At 42.7% G+C, this 22,441-nt stretch overlaps 1 protein-coding gene across 1 annotated transcript in view; it reads left to right on the top strand.

Moving 5' to 3' along the window:
- Window positions 1–22,441, top strand: part of LOC138950206 (uncharacterized) — a 596,636-nt gene that overhangs the window by 201 nt on the left and 573,994 nt on the right. Inside the window, exon 1 of the mRNA XM_070321954.1 lies at window positions 1–300. This exon is cut by the window's left edge and continues 201 nt beyond it. The gene's annotated coding sequence lies outside the window, so the exon portion shown is untranslated. The remainder of the gene's footprint in view (window positions 301–22,441) is intronic.

Here is a 22,441-nt window from a genome sequence, read left to right as displayed (position 1 = left end):
GTCTTCGTCATCTTACTGTATGGCTGTTGACTTGCCCGCCCAGCCCCAAGGCCCCACACTCAGAGACCACGGAGTGGTGTGATATGTTACATGTCTGTTCTTGACTGTGAACTCTGACTGCGGTAAAATGTTTTCTGAAAACAGACTTATGCATACATCTCTATACCTAGCTGTGAACACTGACTGATGCAAACATCTCTATACCTAGCTGTGAACACTGACTGATGCAAACATCTCTATACCTAGCTGTGAACAGCGGTTACCAGGAAAACATCACTCTATGAATTGCTGTCTGTGAAGGTAACAAAGACTGTGTGTAAGAATGTAGTGTTCTATCTTGACTGTAACGTCTGTAGTGAAACATTCTCTGTGTGTAAGAATGCACTGTTCTATCTTGACTGTAACGTCTGTAGTGAAACATTCTCTGTGTGTAAGAATGCACTGTTCTATCTTGACTGTAACGTCTGTAGTGAAACATTCTCTGTGTGTAAGAATGTAGTGTTCTATCTTGACTGTAACGTCTGTAGTGAAACATTCTCTGTGTGTAAGAATGTACTGTTCTATCTTGACTGTAACGTCTGTAGTGAAACATTCTCTGTGTGTAAGAATGTAGTGTTCTATCTTGACTGTAACGTCTGTAGTGAAACATTCTCTGTGTGTAAGAATGTAGTGTTCTATCTTGACTGTAACGTCTGTAGTGAAACATTCTCTGTGTGTAAGAATGCACTGTTCTATCTTGACTGTAACGTCTGTAGTGAAACATTCTCTGTGTGTAAGAATGTAGTGTTCTATCTTGACTGTAACGTCTGTAGTGACACATTCTCTGTGTGTAAGAATGCACTGTTCTATCTTGACTGTAACGTCTGTAGTGAAACATTCTCTGGGTGTAAGAATGTACTGTTCTATCTTGACTGTAACGTCTGTAGTGAAACATTCTCTGGGTGTAAGAATGCACTGTTCTATCTTGACTGTAACGTCTGTAGTGAAACATTCTCTGTGTGCAAGATTGTACTGTTCTATCTTGACTGTAACGTCTGTAGTGAAACATTCTCTGTGTGTAAGAATGTAGTGTCTATCTTGACTGAAACGTCTGTAGTGAAACATTCTCTGTGTGTAAGAATGTAGTGTTCTATCTTGACTGTAACGTCTGTAGTGAAACATTCTCTGTGTGTAAGAATGTAGTGTCTATCTTGACTGTAACGTCTGTAGTGAAACATTATCTGTGTGTAAGAATGTAGTGTTCTATCTTGACTGTAACGTATGTAATGAAACATTCTCTGTGTGTAAGACTATGCCCGTCTGCTTATATAAGTGACAAATGAGCACGACCAGGATGTTGGTATGACGTTGCCGCTTTTCATATAAGTGACAAATAAGCACGACCAGAATGTTGGTATGACGTTGCCGCTTCTTTTATAAGTGACACATAAAAACGACCAGGATGTTGGTATGACGTTGCCGCTTCTTTTATAAGTGACACATAAACACGACCAGGATGTTGGTATGACGTTGCCGCTTCTTTTATAAGTGACACATAAACACGACCAGGATGTTGGTATGACGTTGCCGCTTTTCATATAAGTGACAAATAAGCACGACCAGGATGTTGGTATGACGTTGCCGCTTTTCATATAAGTGACACATAAGCACGACCAGGATGTTGGTATGACGTTGCCGCTTCTTATATAAATGACAAATAAACACGACCAGGATGTTGGTATGACGTTGCCGCTTTTCATATGTGACACATAAGCACGACCAGGATGTTGGTATGACGTTGCCGCTTTTCATATAAGTGACACATAAGCACGACCAGGATGTTGGTATGACGTTGCCGCTTCTTATATAAATGACAAATAAGCACGACCAGGATGTTGGTATGACGTTGCCGCTTTTCATATAAGTGACAAATAAACACGACCAGGATGTTGGTATGACGTTGCCGCTTCTTATATAAATGATAAGTGACACATAAGCACGACCAGGATGTTGGTATGACGTTGCCGCTTCTTATATAAATGACAAATAAGCACGACCAGGATGTTGGTATGACGTTGCCGCTTCTTATATAAATGACAAATAAGCACGACCAGGATGTTGGTATGACGTTGCCGCTTTTCATATAAGTGACAAATAAACACGACCAGGATGTTGGTATGACGTTGCCGCTTTTCATATAAGTGACAAATAAACACGACCAGGATGTTGGTATGACGTTGCCGCTTCTTATATAAATGATAAGTGACACATAAGCACGACCAGGATGTTGGTATGCCGTTGCCGCTTCTTATATAAATGACAAATAAACACGACCAGGATGTTGGTATGACGTTGCCGCTTTTCATATAAGTGACACATAAGCACGACCAGGATGTTGGTATGACGTTGCCGCTTCTTATATAAATGACAAATAAACACGACCAGGATGTTGGTATGACGTTGCCGCTTTTCATATAAGTGACACATAAGCACGACCAGGATGTTGGTATGACGTTGCCGCTTCTTATTTAAATGACACATAAGCACGACCAGGTTTATGGTTTGACGTTGCCACTTCTTAAACTACTGAGAAACACGGCCTTCAGCTGTGAAAACCTTGACCGCTATAAGTGCGTGTGTAGACTGCAGTAAGCTACAGTAAATTCAGTGTGTAGACTGTAGTAAGCTACAGTAAATTCAGTGTGGACTGTAGTAAGCTACAGTAAATTCAGTGTGTAGACTGTAGTAAGCTACAGTAAATTCAGTGTGTAGACTGTAGTAAGCTACAGTAAATTCAGTGTGTAGACTGTAGTAAGCTACAGTAAATTCAGTGTGTAGACTGTAGTAAGCTACAGTAAATTCAGTGTGTAAAAAGGTGAAGGTCCCAATAAACCCTGATTCTGCATGGTACAGGGTGACCCAAAAAAAAGAGTACCCAGGCAAACTTGAACTCGCCGCATATGAGCATAACTTTCCTGAAAGACAAGCTAGAACGCTAAAATTTGGAGCATTTTCTGTGCAAATCATGCAGAAGCTACTTGTGTGTGTAAATCAATTTTATGAAGATTGCTTTATTTTTGTTCAATTTATGACGTTTATGACGTTTTGTTTGGGTACTCTTTTTTGGGGGGTCACCCTGTATCAGCACGGAAAGGTCAACTCTGACCGTCTATTCACGACTTTCCGACCTTGACATTGTAGTGGGGGTCAAGTGGGCGTCGGCATCATTGTCCAATCAGAAATAGGGATGCGCTTCCGCTTCCTGTCCCGCCCAGTCTGCGCAAAAGAAATGGCGCAAAACTGTTTGCGCGGAAAAAGGTGATGAAAAAAAAGAACACAACCTGGTTTGATAACCAAATGATTGCGACCTTGCATTCTAGCATCATTTAATGTGGAACAACGACACATCTGATAAACAAATAGCCAGTTTGTTACCAACATGAGAAACTAGGGTTTAGAATCGAAGCGGTAAACCCGGACGCTGTTTGTACACGTAAATCCGGAGAAGCTATCGAAGTAGGTGACATGTCGTTTCACTCCGAGTGTGCCAGCACCGGCCCTCTACCCGCCAAACCCCCACTAGGCAGGGAAAGTGGTTCGACCTTGCATGACTGCAGGGCAAGTTCGATTTTGCTAGCTAAAATTGCTGCTAGTGCTGCCTTGTCTAGATCTGAAACTTTTTCAATTGGATTTTTTTCTCTATAATACTGGAATAAGTGGGTGCTTTTCTAGATCTAAGCATCGACCGATAGATAAAGATGTTCCTTGCATTGCATTCTCCTAAATCTTGTATTCTAACCAGTTTGTTTAAGAATATAATTGTTCGTTTTTTGTTTGTTTTTAGTTACAATACAATACAATACAATACAATAACTTTATTAATCTCTAAAAGAGAAATTACATTGCTGAGCGTTTGTGTCCGTAATAATAACATACATAAAACATTCAAAATAAACATTTGTTCTTTGTCCTGAGAAAATATAGCACATTGGTTATCACATAAGAAAGTATATTAACAATAAATTAACATGCATTCACCATCAACAATGCACAAAAGAAAGTCAGCACCTTGCCGGTTATCACATATTGTCTAAGAGAGTAGAATGCAAAACAAAATCAACAATACTGAAACAATACAGAACACTGACCCCGTGCATCAGAGCGACAACACCAGCATCTACCGCCCCACCTGAGAATTGAAGATGTGAATTGCAGATGGAATGAACGAATTTCTGTAGCGTGTGGATCTTGCGGTTGGTTGTCTGAATCTGTTGCTCCTGTCTGTCCGTCTACTGTCAAATTCCGGTCTGAGTGGGTGCGAGTCGTCAGCCAAAATCTTCTGTACCTTGTCAGTCAGTCGTCGTTCATGTGTTGATGTGAAATTGTCCTGCTTCCTCCCAACCACCCCACTTGCTTTCCTGATGAATTTATCTAATCTATCCCTGTCTTGCTTGTTGATGTTGCCACCCCAACACACGGAGCCAAAGTACAACACACTATTGCACGTTGAAGTGTAAAACATCTGAAGGATTTCTTGTCTGATGTTAAAAGACCTGAGTTTTCTCAAAAAGTACAGGCGAGAGTGGAGTTTCTTCACAAGGGCATCAGAGTTTGGCTTCCATGTCAACTTATTGTCTATAATCACCCCCAAATACTTATACTGCTCTACCTTCTCTACGACCTCCCCCTTGATCACTATCTCCCTGTGTACATGTTCCCCCCTCCTGTTGTCCATTATCATTTCCTTTGTCTTCCCCACATTAAGCTCTAAATAGTTGTTTTCACCCCACCCCACAAACCTATCTACCTCCTGCCTGTAGTCAGAGTCGTCGTCAACAGTCAGCAGTCCGGTCAGTCCAGTGTCGTCAGCAAACTTGGTTATGGGGCAGGAGTCACTAGAACTTCTGAAATCTGCTGTGTAGAGAGAAAAAAGAAAAGGTGAGAGTACTGTGCCTTGTGGTGCCCCTGTGTTTGTGCAGATTGTGTCTGAAACTGATTGTCCCCCCACCCTAACATACTGTGGCCTGTTTGTCAGGTAGTCCATAACCCAGAGGATGGTGGCTGCTGGGACATTCATGCTAAAAAGCTTCTCCGCCATTAAATGAGGCTGTATAGTATTAAAAGCGCTGGAAAAATCAAAGAACATCAAGCGAATATAAGAGCCAGGCTTTTCTAAATGAGAGTAGATCTTGTTTAAAACATTCAACACAGCATCATCAACACTCCTGTTTTTCCTGTATGCAAACTGACATGGATCAATAAAATCTTTCACACAATCACTCAGTTTGAACAAAACAACTCTCTCAAAGACTTTCATACAAACAGAAGTAAGTGCCACAGGTCTCAGGTCATTCATGGTTATCACAGTCTTTTTCTTTGGCACAGGGACTATATAGGGATTACACTAACAATACACGGCAAATGAATAAATCATTACATTAAAAAGGTATCTCAAAAATGACTTTTGCACATGAGTTGTTTTGGGACATCTTACAGGATTTGTTTGTTTGTTTGCTTAACGCCCAGCCGACCACGAAGGGCCATATCAGGGCGGTGCTGCTTTGACATATAACGTGCGCCACGCACAATACAGAAGTCGCAGTACAGGCTTCATGTCTCACCCAGTCACATTATTCTGACACCGGACCAACCAGTCCTAGCACTAACCCCATAATGCCAGACGCCAGGTGGAACAGCCACTAGATTGCCAATTTTAAAGTCTTAGGTATGACCCGGCCGGGGTTCGAACCCACGACCTCCCGATCACGGGGCGAACGCCTTACCACTAGGCCAACCGTACCGGTTATCTTACAGGATGAACACATTAATTTTTAGAAAACTAAACACAAGCAGCAACATGTCAACAAAAAAAGCCATTGGGAGCAATAATCGACCCCAAACAGTTTTTAAAGCAAAAAACATCGATTATTTCTGTAAGAGCAAAGATAACATATATGTCGCTAAAACCTGTTACAACATGTATTCTCCATAAAGTATTTGGTATTGAACTCCATAGCATGCTTCCAGAAAAGGCCAATGAGGAAGAGGATTACGTATCTTTGTGGGGTATCTTTGTGGGGTATCTGTGAATATTTGAGGACAAATTAGAGCAAAGTATGGTAGGTGCGTTTTCTGAAATAATTGTTTGCATCATGAGCCTTTATTGAATGCGAATCTTGCTTTGAGTGGAATAATGTTTCATTTCGTATTTCTTCCTCTGAGGGTGTAACGCTTCTAAGCAGTACTAACTTGCGGGCTCGCATATATTATAAACGAGGGCCACCTGAGACGTACCGAGCCCGAAACATATAAAGGCAGAACTATTTAAGTTATTGGGACAAGATACATTACTCGCAGATATATAATTATCAACACAAATTTATGTTTCTGACATTGATTCTAAACGCAGAAACTTGATCAAATTCCGATGTCCCATCGTCAGGCACAAATTGCATTTGACTGTTACGTCTTATTTGCATGATTCGCTTCGATAATTATTTTGGTCGGAAGCTTAACAAAATAGCAATCCATTTGTTCATTAAATGTGTCATATAATCGATGTTTTACTCAAAGACTGAAACAGGATTGGATTGTATTCCTCACCACATCCTCAATCTAGAAAAGATATGTTATGTTTGCTCTAAAAATGTGCTCGGTTTTTACATGTCGGTCTTGTTGCAGCTGAGAAGGAATTCAGAATGATCGTGCACTTTGTGAAGAGTCTTTGAAATTTGGCATGGTGGTAGGTATGGACACAAGGTTTTCAAAAACCATCGCAAACAAATTGAGCTCGACCTCGATTGGTCTGTTTGCGCAAAATTCAATATGGCCGCCACCCGGAAAAAGGACTGCTAAACTACACCCATTGTTACCACGACAGCATTAAGAAATACAACTTTTCACATGTGTTATGCAAGCAACCCATATCCAAGATGGATTTGACGTTTGGACGTCATTTTAACGTCAAAGGTCATGCATATATATGTCATTTTCAAGGTCATTTCATTTCAGAGTGTAATACATACTTAGTCGACGGTTAATATGACCACTTTGGGACCGGGATAAAATGGTCATAATAAGCGGCTGGTCATATTAACCGATGTTAGAGAAAACGACTTAAAAAAAATCGCAAAACGAAACATTTTTTTGTAATTAATAATTGTAAGAAAATGTAACTTGTTGGCAACAAACACAAAATTAAATATGTGTACTGTACATTGTAGCCATTATAGATGACGTCCGTTGAAAAGAAATTGAAATGGAATGAAAAGTAAATGGAAGAAACGGCATATACACGTCCAAATGTTCACTTAGGGGCCTTGAAAAAATCACGGATATTGGTTTGTGTGTTGGTGCTAGACCAGAGGAGATCCTTCACTTCATTGTCAAAGGCTCCAAACTTCTCCATGTTGTAGCCGCGACTTTGAAGTCCAGACCTCAGTTTCTAATGATCACTTTAGTTTCATTCACGAAAAAGAAAGAAAACATCGCACGCCTTTTTGCCTTTTTCAAAAAATCGTATGTATTTTTTTCCCCCGAGTGATTTCAAACTGAAAAAGATGTGAACTTGTTGCCATTTTCTCGAAACAATGTGGCCATATTAAGCGGCGTTGTGGTCATATTAAGCGGCTTTTTCTAATACATAACAACGAAGGACAATTCCGGACCGGTTAAAATTGGTCATAATACGCGGCTGGTCATATTAACTGCGGTCATATTAACCCGCGACCACTGTAACTCTGAACCTACTCAACTTAAAAAGAAACAATTAGTCTCTATACCCATGTTTTCGACCACTGGGAGTCTATTTCTGACCTCCTTGAATATCTCAGTCTCACCATTTAAGCTGAAAAGGTACATATGTCTTTCAAAATGGCCCCCTTCATAGCCCATGTTTTTTTGTTTTTGGGCATGCACACAAACTATGCCCGCTGGATGCATGTCTTCGTGAAGGACATGGCTTGTCTGCCAGAGACCCATCCAAGTGTCCATGAAGCCTTTGAGGAAGGGAAGTTCTTTGTGCAGCGCAGTGACAAGAAGTTCTCCCTCATGGCGCTTGACCAGAGCCAGGAGCACAACATCAAATTCCTGAAGGAGGACAGTGGAGCAAAAGGACTCTATGGTCAGCCAGAGGAAAAAGAGTTTATTGAACTCTCAAAACCAGAGGTCATGAGAGTCATTGAGGAATTTGAAAACGAAAGTCGTTCAGCTTCAAACAGAGAAGTCAATTTAGAGCACCCAGAGTCTTCTGTTGCTGAACAAAACAAGTTCCTGAAACATCTCAAAGCACTGCTGTGAAAGAGGGAACAGTGGTCAACCCATTCAAGGGGACAGGCTCCCAGTTCGTCACACTGGACACCGGTGAAGTCATGGACCCAGTAATTGTCAACTGCTTGAGGGAAGCTCCAAACATCGGCAAGGCCATGTTTACAGAGTTTGTGAGGGACAGACTTGAAACTTGCTCCAAACCATTGTCTGATGTTATCCCAAGGGCCAATTTGTACACTTTCAGCAACCGGCCACCTGTGGACCTGAAGAAGGGTGCTAACAAGTTGGGATCAGCAAGGGCAAATGCGGCGCTCATCACCACGTTGTTTCTGTCCTTGCTAGGACGATCTGATGTTGATATATATGGACGACTTTTTCAGACATGAGATTCAGCGTGAATTTCCTTCCTTGTGTGATCGTGAAAAACTGATGTCAGGTACAAAGTCTGCTCTTCTTGGCTGCCTGCCTGGAATGCCTGATCTTGGACGCTCTCCTGCAGCAAAAGAAGCCTCTGTGATCGTACTGGATATGCCAGCCATCATCCATATTGTCTTGCCCCAGCGTGCCACTGTGTTTGAAGAATACACACGTATGCATTTGCTACCCTTCTTAAAGAGCTAGATGACCAACAACACCACAAGAGTGGATGCTGTTTGGGACACATATCAGGATGCAAGTCTCAAATCACAGACTCGTGCCAAGCGGGATGAAAGTGAAGGAAGGCGAACTAGAGTCTCAGCAAAGATACCTATTCCAAAGGGAGCTGACTGGCAGAAGTTCCTCAGGGAGTCTGACAACCAGGATGAGCTGTTCCAGTTCCTCAGTGAGCAGCTAGTGCGACATTCCACTGATGCAAGATATCATCTCCTGACTACGAAGGTTGACCTTGTGCTCACTAACAGACCACCAGATATATCAGCCTTATCTCCTTGCCACCAAGAAGAAGCTGACACACGGATGATGCTTCACCTCTGCCATGCTGCTGAGCATGGACACACCGTAGGCCTACCTTAGGACAGTGGACACAGATGTGGTGGTTCTTGCCATCCATCACTTTGATCAGCTGAAACTGTCAGAGCTGTGGATTGGATTTGGGTCAGGAAAGACATTCAGAGACATTCCAGTACATTACATTGCTCAACAGCTGGGACCTCAACGCTGCCAGGCACTTCCCTTCTTTCATTCCTACACAGGATGTGATGTAACATCGGCCATGTTCTGAATTGGCAAAAAGACAGCATGGAATGCATGGGCCACTTTTCCCGAGGTCACTGACACCTTCATCGCCATCACCCAGGACCCAACCAGCCTCACACTCGACTCACTGCACATGCAGCGTCTGGAGCGTTTCACTGTGCTGATGTACAGCAAAAACTGTAGATCAACGTCTGTCAACGAAGCAAGAAAGCTGATGTTTACTGTTGGTCTCAAACCTCTGGAATCCATCCCACCAACCCAGCATGCGTTGTTCCAGCACACAAAGCGAGCATTGCTCATCGCAGCTTTCATCTGGAAACAGTCTCTGTCCAAAACCTCCAACATCCCAAACCCAAGTGAATGGGGATGGGAATGGAATGAGAGAACCAAGGCATGGGTGCCATACTGGACAAGTCTGCCTGACGCCAGCACAGGGTGCTCACTGTTCCGCCACTGTGGCTGCTTGGTTGCTTGCAAAGGAAACTGCAAGTGTCATCGCGCTGGTCTTCGCTGTGGTCCACTGTGCAAGTGTGAAGGAGGCTGCGCAAACAGTGCCAGTGACTAAGTCCAGAACTTACGACCAGTCGACCATATCTATAACATCGAAAATTCTGAGCACCATAATTCGTGTTTAACTAAATAGTTAGTCGTGAGTTCAAGAACTTGAACCGTGAGCTCACAGAGCTCACGCAGGGGTGTACAACCCAATTTCATCTTTTGGAGTTAATAAATTCCGAAGTTATCGTCTTTGTTAACTGAAATGACCTTGAAAAAGGACCTTTGACTTTGAAAATAGCGGTAAAACACCAGAGATCTCATATTTGGATTCCTTGCACTAGAAAACATGGCATAGCAGACATTTGACAAGGTTCTAGTAATAATGGGAGCTGCTATATGACATTTACTGCTTCCGTCGGCGGCCATATTGAATTTTGCGCAAACAGGCAACAAAACGTAAGGTTGAATTTGTTTGCGATGGTTTTTGAAAACCTTATGACCATACCTAACTCCATGCCAAATTTCAAAAACTCTTCACCAAGTGCACGATTGTTCTAGATATGACAGAATTCCCACCGCGCTAGTGTCATAATTTTCACGAGTTTTTAATCGTTCTTCTTCTTTGTTCATGGGCTGAAACTCCCACGTTCACTCAAGTTGTTTGCACGAGTAGATGTTCACGTGTATGGCCGTGTTTACTCCGACATTCAGGCAGCCACACGCCGCTTTCGGGGGAAGCATTGTCAAGGAATTTGTATGATGTTTATGTGACCCGTAAATGAACAGAGAAATGTATGTTTTCTTTTCTTGGAGATCGATAATGGTTGTGTTATGTTTTGGTATTTAGATGAAAAGTTGATCGGAAAGTTGTAGTAGGTTTGAGTAGTTAGACGTTTTCTGTGACTGTTCTGTTTACCTGTTGTTTTGGTCTCCTGGAAGTACTCATTTCTACATTTGCATAGGTACATTTACGTTGATTGTTTCGGTCTAACAGGGCCGGACTAGGCGAAGAGGAGGGGGGTGGGTTGCCAGTGGTGGTCTGGGGGGGATGTTCCCCCTGGCGGGGTCAAGGGGCAGAGCCCCTTGTGGGGGTCAGGGGGCAAAGCCCCCTGAAGTTGATGGGTAGGTCATATTCTGAGATATGAAAATGGTCGCTCCTTGCATGAAACGGCATACAATAAACAATAATAAAAAAATGTTTTAAATAAGTGAAGTACATGTTTAGGCCAGGGGAGGGGGGGGGGGTTGCGCAACCCCCATAACCCCCCCCCCCCCCCCCCCCCGGTAGTCCGGCCCTGGGTTAGCGATAGTGTTTTATTGGAATGTAGGTAGCTGTCGCCCCCACGATTTAATGAGTCTGCTGGGTTTTTTTTCGGCAGGTGTCAGAGAGCGATAGGGAAGCATGGCGAATGGATGTGTTTATGCTTTGAGGTGAATCAGTGGCTGAATGGTGAAGCGTGCATTATTGATACTTTAGGTAGAAAGTGGCTGAACAAAATAAGGAAGTGTTGCTGTGGAATATTCATGTTGAACAGGGAAGTGTTGGTTTTTATTGGTTTCTAGTTATTCTGCTTATTTTGATTTTTGACTTTGCCGTGTAGACGTGTTCATTTTTTATACTGTGACTTCAGTGAGTACCGTATCTTGTAATTCTTTTTCATTACCCGGGATTGTGTTATTCCATTGTTCTGGCATTCTGTTTTTGAGTCAATAGCGAAATCTTCGAATTTTTATTTTGTTTTCCAAAGTGTTTGTGGCCGTACGGTTGCGTGACGTCATTTTCCAGTGTGTCGGTGTATGACAGTGTGTGCCTCAGTGTGTAGAAGTGAGTAAATGTGTGTGCGTATGACATAACCAGTGTGCACAGGAGTCCGGTACAGGACCACTGCTATGCAGACATAACATTTCACTGACAAGCATGCTAGGTATTTTCGTGTTTCTATAACCCACCAAACTCTGACATGGATTACAGGATCTTTTCCGTGCGCACTTAGTCTTGTGCTTGCGTGTACACAAGAAGGGGGATAAGGCATGAGCAGGTCTGCACATAAGTTGACCTGGGAGATCGGAAAAATCTCCACCCTTAACCCACCTGACCAGGCGGCCGCTGCCGGGATTTGAACTCACGACCTTCCGATTAGGAGGCCGATGTCTTAATGTTAACAAAAACTGCAATCCGACGGTCAGTTTTCAACAATATTTCATTTTATAAACAGATCACACGCAGCCAAATGCACACATCTCATCAATTTAAAGAACATAAAGTGGTTTCATACACTATTTTGCCCCAGAAAACTTAACTTGTTTTTAACGTTGGAACACGGGTGCAAAAGTTCGTCTGCTAATCCCATTCTACGAAAAAACATATCCTAAGCGATACCAAAATATGAACAGAACACACGATATTTGCCTTTACCGCCACAGCAGAATAACAACATATCTGTGTACTTGATTTTAGTCCAAAACAGGGAAACTGACAGTGTTAACATAATGGAATGATTTGCACGGAACTATACAACCGCGCATTAATCGATCGCCCGCGCGGGTTGACTGGTTGAGTGAATAGGATTCGATCAAACTTTTGCACAAAAACTCCTCTTTTCTTTGAATAACTGAAGAAAGGAGGAATAAAGAGGTTACACACCTCGTCTCAGTGATTATTACAAATAATGGTCGAAGTTAGCGGATCATGAAAAATGCGAGCTTCAGCGTGACTCGGCATGTAACCTCTACTTCTCTTCTCATCAGGAAATTGTCAATATATGGCATGCACTGCACCCCTATTAATATTCTTAAATCATTTCTTTTAAACAGAAAACATATTACATTTACTTATGCATCATATTCAAATGAAAGTACTTTGAAATGTGGGGTCCCACAGGGATCTGTTTTAGGCCCATTGGTGTTCTCCATTTATGTCAACGATTTACCACTTTGCGTACGTAATAACTGCGAGTTGTTTGCAGATGACACTACCATACATTCCAGTCACCATTCCTTAGATTATTTATCAAAAACTCTCCAAAAAAGCATTCATGCATCACTGAATTGGTCAGAGTCAAACCATATGTCTCTTAACCATACCCAAACAAAATGTATGCTCATGACCACAAGACAGAAGCGACAAAATATATTATCGAACATTCCGCCAATTTATATTAAAAATCAAGTATTGGAAGAAGTGTCCCACCATAAAGTCCTTGGTGTAAAGATTGATACTAATTTGTAATGAAATGAACACATTGATTACATCTGTAAGATTGCTTCCAAAAAAATGGTATCAGTTATCAACCATTAAACACTTCTTGAATCTTCACTCGCGAAAGATCTTTTTTTACAATCACATATTGTCAAATATTGATTATGCATCCACTGTATGGGATTGTGCAAGTGCTAATGTTTTGAAACCTTTAGCTAGTCCTCACAGAAGAGCAGTGAAGCTTATTCCTTCAGAATCTGATTATAAAAATGTGCAAGTATTACCATTTAACAAAAGATTAATGTATAATAAAGGTGTTATAATGCATAAAGTGATGTCAGTGTATACACCGGAGACATTACGTGATAACTTTATTTTGAACTATACCGAGCAACAAAAGAAACGCGAATTTTCTCCAGAAAAAACGTTTAATCACAATTTTAAAATGTCATTTCTCATTAACGTAACATCGAAACGAATCAAAATCACGGTGGTGTGTTCCTCGCACACTGTGCTTGGCTATGGCATAGTCTTTTGCTGCCACGGGCAAAGGGAGCCTCTGCAGATGGTCAGTACGGTGTGTGACCCCCATGGACGTTGATGACGGCCTGGCAGCGGCGCCTCATGGAGTGAATAAGTCGGTTGATGGCGTCTCTCGGGATGTTGCACCAGGCATTGATAAGAGCCTGACGCAGTTCTGCGGCAGTTCTTGGTCCTGGGTGTAACTGGTTGACCTTTCTTTGAAGTTGGTCCCAGAAATGTTCAATAGGATTCAAATCTGGGCTGAGGGCGGGCCAGGCCATGATGTCGATGTTATTGTGCTGCAGGAAGGCCTGGGTGACCCTGGCTGTGTGAGGGCGAGCGTTGTCTTGCTGCAGAACACAGTTTCTGCGCGCCTGGAAAAAGGGCACAACATGAGGCTGTAGGATCTGGTCAATATAACGCTGTGCTGACCATTTCCCCGACCAGGACCAAGATTGTTGAAAAACACAGGTCCCAGGGATTGGTTGAGGCCGATTCCACCCCAGACCATGACGTTTGGTCCACCCTGGGCATTGTGTTCCATGACGCAGTCACCAGCATAGCGTTCACCTCTTCTTGGCCACACTCTGACACGCCCACCAACATGACTAATGCAGAAACGGCTCTCATCGGTGAACAGAATGTTTCGCCATTGTCTCCAGTTCCAGTTGATGTGATCCTGGGCCCACTGCTGGCGCGCCATGCGATGTCTCTGAGTGAGGACTGGTCCTCTAGCGGGACGGCAGTTTTGGAGGTCTCGCTCAGCAAGTCGTCGGCGTATTGTCTGGCCACTGATAGGTCTCTGGTAGTTACCGACGGTGTTCCTGGCTGTTTCATTGGCTGTTTGGAATCGGTTTCTCAAATGATGACGCAGGATCTGGCGATCTTGTCTCTGTGAGGTAACGCGAGGTCTTCCACTTCGTTGTGTATCAGCAGTGCTTCCAGTGTTGACAAAACGTTGCTGAAGGCGATATACTGTTGACAGATGCACATTGAAAGCGACTGCTACCGCTTCTGGGTCATCACCAGCCGAGTGTCAATCTTGGCATCTTGACTCTGTCAAAAGTTAGACTGGCAGTAAGCGTGCCATGGTCTCTTTTTATTACTAATGCATCAGTGAACACATCTCACACATGAGGTTTCCCCTACTCCGCTTGCACGTGCTGTAAGCGCGCATCATGTGTTTCACGTGGAAACTACTTATCCCGTGCGTTGAGACAGCAGCAATGGGAAAATATTCACACAACAGCTTTCTTACACATGACTGCATAGTGCATCTATATCCCGAAAATTGTCACTCTCAGATTAACTGCGTTTTAAAAAATCAAATTATCGAAAAATAATTCGTGTTTCTTTTGTTGCTCGGTATAGAACAGACTAAAAATCATAACACCGACTCCACGTATTGACCTTTTCAAATCAAGCCTTCTTTATTCGGGTGCGGTCCTATGGAACTCACTGCCAATTTTTCTTGAACATAAAACAAACACATACGTCTTCAAAAAAAGTATATGTCACACATAATGCAACTAAACATGTGCTGAAAGGTTATTCAATTCATTTAAATGGTATGTGCATGTTAAACAAAATGTAATATATACAATGCAGATCTAAATTAGGTTATGTTAAAAATGTACACTTTTTATCATTGACAATTGTACTTAAAATGCAGTACGACAATTTATTTTCAAATGTGTATCTGTATGTAGTTATAATGTGTTAAGTTTGCTGGGATAGTTCTTTTATTATATTGTTTTCTGTTCTAGTTGACCCTATCTAAAGGCAAGGGCTGCTTGCAAAAAAAGCATATATTCTTGCTTATCTATTACCCTCGATAATACTGATTTTGTCTTGTCTTGTCTCTCTCTCTCTCACTCTCTGTATTGTTGTCTGTCTATCTATCTGTCTTTCGTTTTTTGTGTCTCCCCCCCCCCTCTCTCCCCCTCCCTCACTCTCCCCCTCCCTCTCTGTCGCTGTCTCAACCTCCCCCCCTCTCTCTCTCTGTATATATCGCCCCTCTCTCTCTCTCTCTCTCTCTCTGTATATCTCACCCCTCTCTGTCTCTCTCTCTGTATCTCTCGCCCTCTCTCTCCCTCCCTCTCCCCCTCCCTCTCTCCCTCTCTCTCTGTCGCTGTCTCAAACCCCCTCTCTCTCTCTGTATATATTGCCCCCCTCTCTCTCTCTCTGTATCTCTTGCCCCTCACTCTCTCTCTCTCTCTCTCTCTCTCTCTGTACCTCTCGCCCTCTCTCTCTCTCTCTCTGTATCTCTCTCTCTCTCTCTCTGTACCTCTCGCCCTATCTCTCTCTCTCTCTCTCTCTCTCTCTCTCTCTCTCTCTCTCTCTCTCTCTCTCTCTGTATCTCTCGTCCCCTCTCTCTCCCTCTCTCTGTGTATCTCTCTCTCTCTCTGTATCTCTCTCTCTCTATCTATCTCTGGTCGATTGACCAGCGGACGTGCCGCGATCTGGAGATGATGTCTACTTTGCGGTGAAGGTTAATTGTCTAGCGTCGACTCTTTCAAAATGTGCGTGCAGCGCGCACTGTGCCTGTCTTCAGGTTCAGGTCATTTCGGAGTGGACGCCCACCGGTTAAGATAATCTGAGAAGCAATGTATTTTTAATTATCAAACTACGGTGTTTATGTTTCAGGTGAGACAAGGCGAGCACAATGGCGAGCCAGCAGAAAGGAGGCGGGGCAAGACCCAAGACACCACGTCAGGTAGGTTACTGTCTCTGTGTGTGGTCGTCAGGTAGGTCACTGTCTGTGTGTGTGGTCGTCAGGTAGGTCACTGTCTGTGTGTGTGGTCGTCAGGTAGGTCACTGTCTGTGTGTGTGGTCGTCAGGTAGGTCACTGTCTGTGTGTCTGGTCGTCAGGTAGGTCACTGTCTGTGTGTCTGGTCGTCAGGTAGGTCACTGTCTGTGTGTCTGGTCGTCAGGTAGGTCACTGTCTGTGTGTCTGGTCGTCAGGTAGGTCACTGTCTGTGTGTCTGGTCGTCAGGTAGGTCACTGTCTGTGTGTCTGGTCGTCAGGTAGGTCACTGTCTGTGTGTCTGGTCGTCAGGTAGGTTACTGTTTGTGTGTCTGGTCGTCAGGTAGGGCACTGTCTGTGTGTCTGATCGTCAGGTAGGTCACTGTCTGTGTGCCAGGTCGTCAGGTAGGTCACTGTCTGTGTGTGTGGTCGTCAGGTATGTCACTGTCTGTGTGTCTGGTCGTCAGGTAGGTCACTGTCTGTGTATCTGGTCGTCAGGTAGGTTACTGTTTGTGTGTCTGGTCGTCAGGTAGGTCACTGTCTGTGTGTCTGGTCGTCAGGTAGGTCACTGTCTGTGTGTCTGGTCGTCAGGTAGGTCACTGTCTGTGTGTCTGGTTGCCAGGTGGGTCACTGTCTGTGTGTCTGGTCGTCAGGTAGGTCACTGTTCGATAGTAATACTGACCTACTTTTGCTTGGTGGACCACACTTACTACTCTTGTCTGATTATGTCCTGTGCCAGAAACAATTTGACATTATGGGTGTTACTGTTTGCGTAGGGGTAAGCTTAAATCTACGAAATTCAAGACAGCAGCCCTATTCAACATCGAATTCAACCGTTTGCATTTACATAAAAACCGCTCGCGCTGGACCCGAGTACTCTTCAGACTGGCTCACTCCCCCAGTATGAACGTTTTTGTCTTGTGCACGTTTAAGACCAAGTGATTGCTCTGTGTGAATTACAGGCATTCCCTTTGCTATATAAATACATTGCATGCGAGCCGAGGATGTGCGTGGTGACCGGCCTTTCTCTTTTATTTGATCACAGTGAAAAATATACTGCCGACCCTCTTCATAACTGGTGAACTGGTGGCCCACGAAGTTCTTTTACTGTCCTGGCTCGCGGATTCTTGCATTTATCTCGCCCCAGGTAGTTTTACCAAATTCTTTAATGTAAAGTGAAGGTAAACAAGAAGGGCAAAGCCCATACGACTCACATGCTTGACCTTGACCTTTACATGACCTTGACCTTCAGGGTCAAGGTCAAATAACTAAACCTAGCAATGACATCATACACTAAGAACTGCTTTACACATTTTTCCTACCAAAATACATGTGACCTTGACCCAAGGTCATCCAAGGTCATGCAACACAAAGCTGTTAATTCAAGACATAGGAAGTACAATGGTGCTTATTGGCTCTTTCTACCATGAGATATGGTCACTTTTAGTGGTTCACTACCTTATTTTGGTCACATTTCATAAGGGTCAAAGTGACCTTGACCTTGATCATATGTGACCAAATGTGTCTCATGATGAAAGCATAACGTGTGCCCCACATAATTTTTAAGTTTCAAACAGTTATCTTCCATAGTTCAGGGTCAAGGTCACTTCAAAATATGTATACAATCCAACTTTGAAGAGCTCCTGTGACCTTGACCTTGAAGCAAGGTAAACCAAACTGGTATCAAAAGATGGGGCTTACTTTGCCCTATATATCATATATAGGTGAGGTATTCAATCTCAAAAACTTCAGAGAAAATGTGAAAAATGTGAAAAATAGCTGTTTTTTAGACAACATTTATGGCCCCTGCGACCTTGACCTTGAAGCAAGGTCAAGATGCTATGTATGTTTTTTGGGGCCTTGTCATCATACACCATCTTGCCAAATTTGGTACTGATAGACTGAATAGTGTCCAAGAAATATCCAACGTTAAAGTTTTCCGGACGGCCGGCCGGCCGGACGGCCGGACGGACGGACGGACGGACGACTCGGGTGAGTACATAGACTCACTTTTGCTTCGCATGTGAGTCAAAAACTGAAACATATGTAAACAAAGGAAACCATAAGAAAAAATACAAGTTAATATGAAAAGAATCAAAACACAAAATTGCGACCTTTAAACCACCGCAGTCGCGACCGAGCAACCAACGCTTGGTAGAAAATGGAGTACACAAAAAATCAAATTATTCAAACACACAACGCGCAAAGCCTGGTGTCAAACCACAAGCTGGCTGGCTGTTCTAAATCGTCTCACATAATGTCCTATTACACTTTCTGTAAGCGGTCAAATGTTCTATTGATGCTGAAGAACTCGGGACATTTGTCCTATAGGTATGAATTTGTAGCAACATCCCTGCGATACGCATGCTTTTTATGACGATATATTTCTCGTCACTGTGTGACGCGTTCGGCTGTTCTATCAGCTCAATGGCTGGCTGTTGCTCCGTGTGAATTCGTCCCACCGCCAAGTCGTTTTTGTGGTTTATTTCGCATTTAGGTCCCAGGTAACATTATGAAGTTTTAATACGATCAATCGGACCTATTATCAAGTTAGTGTATCAACTTTTGAACGAACTGCGCCCAGTAGTTTCCCAGCAATAAGCTGTTAAGTTGAGACAGACACACACACACAGACAGACACACAGTTAAAGTCTGTTGAGCCCAAGTACTAGCGTACTCGGGGATAAAAACCTGTATGCTCGTTTAGTTTGGACCGGTGTAACATGAGAAAATTACTCCCACAAGATGTTTACTCCAGAGTACAACAATGTTACTCCTTTTTCGAAAAAAAGTACTCCTCTATTACACGAGAAAATTACTCCCCACAACAGGTGAGTTCCGAGTAAACATTTCGTACAAAAATGTTACTCCCCTGACGAATAAGTAACGAATAAATTACTTCACCCTAACACGAACAATGTAACTTCCCATGCCAGGTGTACGACATTTTTAGTCACTTCTCCCCTGTTAGTCTTGGTGGTGGAAGGGGTGGAAGGAGGGTAGTGCGACATTCGTTTGTGCGAGATCACATATTGGCATTATCCCTTCACCCGTATCCCATTTTCGCACATGAGATTTTTACTGGAAGTAAAACAAATGGGGAGTAACAATTTCGTGGAGGGAGTAATGTTTTCGTGCCTTGGGGAAAAAAACGTGAAGCAATTACGTCCCTTTGTTTAAAATACAAGACGTAATCTTCTTCTTGTTCTTCTTCTTCTTCTTGTTCTTCTTCTTGTTCTTCTTGTTCTTCTTCTTCTTCTTCTTCTTCTGCTTCTTCTTCCCTTTTCATGGGGTGAAACTCCCACGTTCACTCATGTTTTCGCTCGAGTGGGTTTGTACGTGCATGACCGTTTTTACCCCGCCATTCAGGCAGCCATACGCCGCTTTCGGATGAAGCAAACTGGGTATTTTCGTGTTTCTATAAACCACCCAACCCTGATATTGATTATAGGATATTTTCCGTGCGTACTTGGTCTTGTGCTTGCGTGTACACACGAAGGGGGATAAGGCACTAGCAGGTCTGCACATAAGTTGGCCTGGGAGATCGGAAAAATCTCCACCCTTAACCCACCAGGCGGTCGCGGCCGGGATTTGAACTCACGACCTTCCGATTAGGAGGCCGATGTCTTATCCACTAGGCCACTGCGCCCGTCCACATGACGTAATACTACATTTGACGCGACCGCGACGACACTTTTCTTAATTCTTGTCCAAAAGATGTTTTTTCACGTGTTTTCTAACACTGGGTAACAGGAGGTTTGACGCCCCACACACATGGGAAAGCCGAGACTATTAATGGCGGCCATCATGCGCTATGTTCCAAATCCTACAACAAATTGAGAATAACACATTAAAATACACATTTTAATTCGTACGCACGTGCTTATCACAACAACATAAAATTACAAACATAAACATTCAATGCAATGTACTAACAAAATTATGATGAAATTTGTTTTTCCTCGGACAAAGAGAAAATTATTTCTTATATTCGGAGTCTCCGGATAAGAAACAAAACTCGGATATAAGAAAGCAAACATAATTTCCCCTGGACTTTACTTTAAGCGGGTTCCACTGTATGATTCTATTTTGCAGGGCTCTGGAACAATGCAGCAAGCGTCAAGAAAGGAAGGATGGCTGGTTGTCCGCAAAACATATTGGAAGGGGCGAGTACAGGTTAGTATTGTTTAAACGTCTTGCTTGTTCAGGCGTTTGAGTCTTCGTTTATCTGAGATGTATTTACAGCGCTTTCCATCTCAAACTTCATGTGATTTCGGTCCTGGAAGGTCACTTCTGCTTATAGTGATATGATATGACACATCTTTGACTTAGACAAATGTACAACACCATGTGTTACTGTTTTAACGGTCATACCGTACACAATTACAGTCAGGATGTACTAGCTGTCAGCAAACGGCTTATCCCAAGTTTGAGCTGAGCACCAGGCTCTTCGTTTAGTTTCAACATCAGAGCGAATTAAACAAAACAAAACGAAACAAATATATAAATGAATGAATAATTGCATTGAATGAATGAATGAATGCAAGGCCACTTATTGTAATCAATTACATTGACATTTTTGTCATACAATCTTTAACATGCTCCACACTATGGTATTGCATTTTATTTTTTATTTTGAAATCCCGTTCATAAAAGAAACCCTTCAGACAGAAACTGCCCTTACATGTTTGACTTTTTAAAAGAAAATTCACGTCAATATTATTAGCTTATTAACAAGCATGGCAGTTTTTTAATAGCTTAATTTGGTGACGTCATTATTTTTACACGATACCTGGATTTAATACGGCTTTTTTACGATCATAAAAGCTTGGACTTGCAAAGTGTTAGTAATTGACACATGAATATTGCATTAATGGCTTCGAAAGCTTGTAACAGTATGAAACACTGATTTGTTTGACAACTCGATCAAAGGTATACATTTGGTTGAGTTGCTTTTGACTTGACAGGTCTTCGAATGTAGATATCAACTCACATTGATGTTAAGATAATGTCTTCATGTGTCCATGTGTCTTTATAACCATTTAAGTAAATCATGTGACTAATCTGACCAATCAGGACTGATTTTAGGTGACCCTCTCAAAGAAATGACACTCTGGCCGGAACTCTTTCTGTTTATTTTTTTTCTAAAACCAATGCAAGACAGAGTGCATTCTTGAATCACAAAATAATATCAGGTGACTTTTTTCTGAGGAATTACGCTTTTTAATCATTTAGTCAAGTTTTTACTAAATGTTTTAAAGGTACTGAACTTGTCAAATCCAGGTGCACGGAGCCCCTGGGGCTTTTAGTCATGCCTCAGGCAGCTATCCGTTAGAAGAACTACCAAGTTTCAAGAACTGCGATTTGTTTACGAATTAATTTCGTACACGGACCCGGCTGGTCTTGACCTATTTTTAGGATCTAAATTTAGATCAGGTAGATCACCACATCATGCACAAAAAGACACGTCACTGGCAAACTATGTCAGACATCATCATGAGTTTGTGTAAAACAAAATGGAGGCCGGAATCACTCAGTTGAATCGAACTCCGACCAAACACCACGTAATAACTAGGTTAATGTATGCACTCGCGTGAACAAGAAACTGTCGAGCTTCACAGATGTCGTCGTTGGGTAGTTTTGGGTTTGTTTTACTACCATAGGAGGATTTTTGAACTGTAAATGCACTCAGCTGCAACAAAAACGCAAAACGAAGGCTGTGAGCTGCACTGTGCCTTTAACATAGAGGGGGAATCGAGACGAGGGTCGTGGTGTATGTGTGTGTGTGTATGTGTGTGTGTGTAGAGCGATTCAGAGTAAACTACTGGACCGATCTTCACGACATTTTTCATGAGAGTTCCTGGGTATAATATCCCCAGACATTTTTTTTATTTATTTTTTGATAAATGTCTTTGATGACGTCATATCCGGTATTTTGTAAAAGTTGAGGCGGCACTGTCACACCCTAATTTTTCAATCAAACTGATTGACATTTTGGCCAAGCAGTCTTCGACAAAGGCCGGACTTTGGTAT

Source organism: Littorina saxatilis, linkage group LG16 (genome assembly GCF_037325665.1).
Source record: "Littorina saxatilis isolate snail1 linkage group LG16, US_GU_Lsax_2.0, whole genome shotgun sequence".
Taxonomy (NCBI): Eukaryota; Metazoa; Mollusca; class Gastropoda; order Littorinimorpha; family Littorinidae; genus Littorina; species Littorina saxatilis.
Note: the sequence above shows the minus strand (reverse complement) of the source record. Positions and strands in the feature narration are given on the sequence as shown.